This window comes from Triticum aestivum, chromosome 2B (genome assembly GCF_018294505.1).
Source record: "Triticum aestivum cultivar Chinese Spring chromosome 2B, IWGSC CS RefSeq v2.1, whole genome shotgun sequence".
Classification (NCBI taxonomy): Eukaryota; Viridiplantae; Streptophyta; class Magnoliopsida; order Poales; family Poaceae; genus Triticum; species Triticum aestivum.
Window position 1 is genome coordinate 53,564,113 of NC_057798.1, and position 5,145 is coordinate 53,569,257.

General features: G+C 55.6%; 1 long non-coding RNA gene and 1 pseudogene across 1 annotated transcript; both read left to right on the forward strand.

Moving 5' to 3' along the window:
* The first annotated feature begins 926 nt into the window (after positions 1-926).
* Positions 927-4,842, forward strand: LOC123043430 (uncharacterized). Its single transcript, XR_006419188.1, has 2 exons — positions 927-1,242; positions 4,354-4,842. It is a non-coding gene; the product is annotated as an uncharacterized lncRNA (long non-coding RNA).
* Positions 1,261-4,294, forward strand: LOC123043429 (UDP-glycosyltransferase 88F5-like; annotated as a pseudogene).
* Positions 4,843-5,145: the final 303 nt, after the last annotated feature.

Here is a 5,145-nt window from a genome sequence, read left to right on the forward strand (position 1 = left end):
TCCCAGCAAGAGTGATTTGTGCATCCTTGTCCATGTGTTTTTCGGTCATTTCTGTGTTTGTGTTTCTTTTCTTTTACTTTTTTTGAGCGGGATTGCTAAAACACGTCTACATGAAATTTAATGATCACACATCTAGATGTCCAGCCGTCCGATTGTTTGATGGGTTTTTGGCAATACTATATAATCAGGAAGTTTTTTTATTAGTTTTGAAGGAATTTCCTGAGTACAGGTTATGCATGTCTACTTTTGATAATTGCATGTGCACCTAAGTGTATATACACTATACACAGTGACTAGTGACTGCCTCACGTACTGATGCATGCATGCACACGTTTTATTTATTTATCTCATGCATGTTATGACCGGCACTAGTCACGTATTGATCATGTACGAATTTAAGCTAACCTTGCAGACGACTCGGTGCAGTTCGCATCTCCGTAGACGCCGCGGCCAGGTCGTACATAGACCCAGGCCCGACGTGCACGTCATGTATTTTGCCCATGGGCTACGGTGGCATCGGATCAACTTGGGCGAGGGTCAAAGCTCAATGATTATCCGCTCAAAGGGCCCATGATATCCGGGATGGTAAAACAACCAGCGACGGCGGGACGCGGCACCCGGCTCTGCCTATATAGAGGGTGTTTGTTTCCAGAAACTTATTGGTTGAGGGACTTAAGATGGTAAGTCTCATCTAAACCAAACAAGAGGGACTTGTGGGCATTTGAGACTTATGAAATAAGACTCTCCAGGAGAGACCTATAGGGACTTATAGTTGAAATATGGTCTTCTAGTCCATGTTAAGTCCCAGGAACCAAATAGGTAGAGACTTTTTATGAACTTGGGACTTATAAGTTGGGACTAAAAAAATCCTAAAACTTATGAACCAAAACAGGGAAAGCCATTTGCAAAGGAGGCAGAGGGGAGACGGCCGGAGGGGCAACTCACGCATGCACCCATCCATCGCGCAACACCTCCACCACCCATCCATCCACCGCATCACATCCATCATCTATCCACGCACAAAGGAAGGCAACGCACGAAGCACCCACGGGGAGCCACCAAGAGATCCATCCATCATCCATCCATAGCACGCCTCAAGCATCACGCATCAGCCAGGAGATCGACGCGAGCTCGGCTGTCTTCTGGAGTAGACGGCCGGGACGGAGGTAGCATAGCCGGCGCCGTACGCGAGGAGCGCGTGCACCAGCGACGACGCGAACATGCCGATCGTCTTCTCCCAAGGTGAGCATCAAAACTAATCTCTCCCTCGCATCCCACCTCTCCTCACTCGATGGTGGTGCCCGGATCTGTGACTGGACGGCCGGAGACGAAGCTGGCCGTCGCCTCCGTTTTGGGTCGTTGAAGGCAATCGACGCCGTGTCGGGGTTGCCGCTCATTGGTAGACCCCGGTGCACTACTCACGAGCGATGATCCCCGCGACGACGTGCCAGGTTGCCGCCCATGTGCAACCCTCGGCGTACTCTCGGCGCAGACGATGGTGTGCCGGGGCTGCAGCCCATGCGCGACCCCGGTGAACTCTCCATGCAAGACGACGACGTCCTGAGGCCATCGACCGTGCGCGGTCCCTAGTCTACCCTCCGTCGTCGAGTCCGCCGGCAACAACATCATTGTGCCGGGACTCGGCAGCACGCATCGATCGATTCGGCGCACCCCTTCTACCTACACCGTCGGGGGCGCCAAGGCGAGGCACCGCCGCATCGCGAGGCCTTACTCGCTCGTCTCACCGGTCCATGGAGGCGCCATGGACTGGTCCGGACTCGGCGGCACGCATCGATCGATTCGGCGCACCCCTTCTACCTACACCGTCGGTGGCGCCAAGGCAAGGCACCGCCGCATCGCGAGGCCTTACTCACCCGTCTCACCAGTCCATGGAGGCGCCATGGACTGGTCGGGACTCGGCGGCACGCATCGATCAAATCGGCGCACCCCTTCTACCTACACCGTCGGCGACGCCAAGGCGAGGCACCGCCGCATCGCGAGGCCTTACTCGCCCGTCTCACTGGTCCATCGAGGCGCCATGGACTGATCGGGACTCGTCGGCACGCATCGTTCGACTAGCCGCCATCTAGTGCGCCGCCCCTTCTACCTACACCATCGGCGGCGCCTGGGCGAGGCTTCGCCGCATCGCGAGGTTTCCTTCGCCGCTCTCTTGCCAGTCCATGGAGGCGCCATGGGCTGGCCGGGACTCGGCGCCATGGTCCGTTCGGCGCGTCGGCGGCGGCGCGATGCTCGACGAGTCACGACGACTCGTCGTAACCCTGGAGGCGGTACGACACTCGACGAGCAACGATGACTCGTTGTAGCTATGGCGGCGGAGACAACATCCGGCTGCGGCCGGGACACGCTTAGGCGTATCTTGCGGCCTCCCTCTTCGTCGGCACGAACACGTGTCACACATGTCGAGCGGTGCAAGGTGGCGACTTCCTCCGCTATTGGCGGCGGTGTATGCGGTCATCGACGGATGTGTGCACACCATGTGTCGCACGTCCATCCATTCCTCTTCCTCCTCTACTCCCACAAGGCATACCCCTCGCACATCTGGCAAACCTACGAAGTCATCGACGACGTCCAAGCCAAGCCCAAACATGCATGCTACATCAACAACCACATCGACGCCGCTCAAAGCCGACGAGGCAAGACGGCGTAGGCGGGCGTGGCCGGAGCAAAGGCCACCTTTTCGACGGCGTGTGTACCACTCTATACACGGACTCTGCCGCCACCACACACACCACCACCATGCATGAGGAACGCGACCCCCGCTGCCAACCCCTCCATCTCCTTCCACTGCCTCCCGCAGGTCAAGGTCCCGCCGCTCGACTCCGACCTCCCCGAGGCGATCACCTAGGAGGTCGCCGGCCTCTCCATCCCACACCTCCGTGGCTTCCTCGCCGGCGCCTCCTCGGCCGTCCTCATCGTCGACTTCTTCTGCAGCATCGTGCTCGACGTCGCCGCGGAGCTCGGCGTCCCAGGGTACTATTTCTTCACGTCCGCCGCCGAGGCGCTGGCCTCCAACCTGTATCTCCCAGACCTGCATGCCCGGAGCGCCGCCAACTTTCGGGAAATGGGAGAGGAGCTCGTGCACGTGCCGGGGATCCCCGCGCTTCCGGCAACGCACTTCCCCAAGCCGCTCATGGACCATGACGACGCGGCATACATATGGTCCCTCAGAGTGTCCCCCAACCTCTGCCGCTCCAAGGGCATCATCGTCAACACCTTCCGCTCGCCCGAGCCACGCGCGGTGGACGCCATCGCCGCCGGGCTCTGCACGCCTCCCGGCCTCCCGACTCCCCCCGTCTACTGCATCAGGCCGCTCATAAAGTCAGAGGATGTGGGCGTGAAGCGCAGCCACAAGTGCCTGGCATGGCTGGACACGCAGCCGACGGCCAGCGTGGTGTCCCTCTGCTTCGGCAGCCTCGGCGTGTTCAACGCAGAGCAGATCAGGCAGGTGGCCATCGGCCTGGAAGCCAGCGGCAAGAGGTTCCTATGGGTCGTGCGGTGCCAGACCTCGACGCCCTCCTCCCGGAGGGCTTCCTGGACCGGACCAAGGGGACGGGCCTCGTCGTCAAGTCACGGGCGCCGCAGCGCGACGTGCTGGTGCATGGCGCGGTGGACGGTTTCATGACGCACTGCGGATGGAACTCCGTGCTCGAGGCGGTCATCGCCGGCGTGGCCATGCTGGCCTGGCCGTTGTACGCGGAGCAACGGATGAACAGAGTGTTCCTAGAAGAGGAGCTGGGTCTGGCCGTTGCGGTGGATGGATATGACAAGGAGGTGGTGGAAGCCGACGAAGTGACGGCAAAGGTGAGGTGGTTGATGGACTCCGACGGCGGGAGGGTGCTCCGGGAGCGGACGACGGCGGCTATGCGACGGGCCAAAGAGGCGTTGGGCGAGGATGGGGAGTCTAATTTGACGTTGTGTCGACTGGTGCAGGGCTGGATGCTTGGAGACATGGGAGAGGACGCGGGTTCCGCGGAGAAGAGATAGCGTGACTGATGGTCATGAATATTATGGTAGGGTAAGAGAGAAGCAAGAACAACCGTGCCAATTGGTTGAGCATAGAAGTTACATGACTGTCCTAATATGGTTGTCCTTCTGCGTGACAAAGTTAGTTGGATTCAACAATAATATGACCGCCCCACACATATGGCTCTAATAGATATCCTGGATGTATAAATACTACATGCTCTCCTCCCCATTTAACTCGTCCACAACTTGCCACAATGCCATTGTTGTTGAGATATAATTATGAAGTGGATACATATATTCCCTCACATATTATTACATTATGTATTGAGTTATTGGAGCATACCAAAATATTGTTTCTCTTGATAGGCTGGTCATAGATGAACATGGCATATTATATAAACCCAAGCATGACTAGTTTAGAAGCCCCGAAGTCAGCTCTCGTTAGATTCGTTGACACAATTTTGGATTTGTCAACGCTTCACTCCATTTGAGTAATGACTTGAAGCACAGTGGGAGGGGCCAGCACCCGTTTACATGCCACAAGACGAGACACATTGCCCGGGTCTCTGGGCAAACTGTCCAAGATGCTACAGTAGCGTCCATGGAAGGAGTTGCAATAGTCAAGTGATCCAAGGAAGCCTAGAGCTCGAGAGATCGGTCAAGATTTAAAAGATGTTGCAGGTGTTAAGTGTCGTGGCCTGTTCTCTTGGCCTTGTCCGTTTTGCTTTAGTGCTTGTTGTCTTTAGTTGATGAGGCTGAAAGGATACAACAATATAGGCTTATCTGCCTTCTTAATGTTAGTTTTAAAATCTTCACGAAAGTTGTGACAATTAAGCTAAATTTGGTTGTTGAACATGTGGTTCGTCCTTCACAAACTGTTTTTATGCGAGGTGGACACATCCTATATCACTACAGGAAAAACGATGTGTAGAGACATTCATGTTCATACATAGAGACGCGTTATTTCATCTTTATGTAAAAATAGAGACAATTTAGTAAAGCGTCCTTGGAGCGTCTCCTTACGGTCCGTCCCAAAACAGATAGACATGCTTGGTTAGCGTGTCTACATGGTATGAGACGCTATATTAGGACGTCCAAAATGTCTACAAAAATAGAGACGTTTTATTACACGCCCGTATCGCGCCTCTACTCATGTGG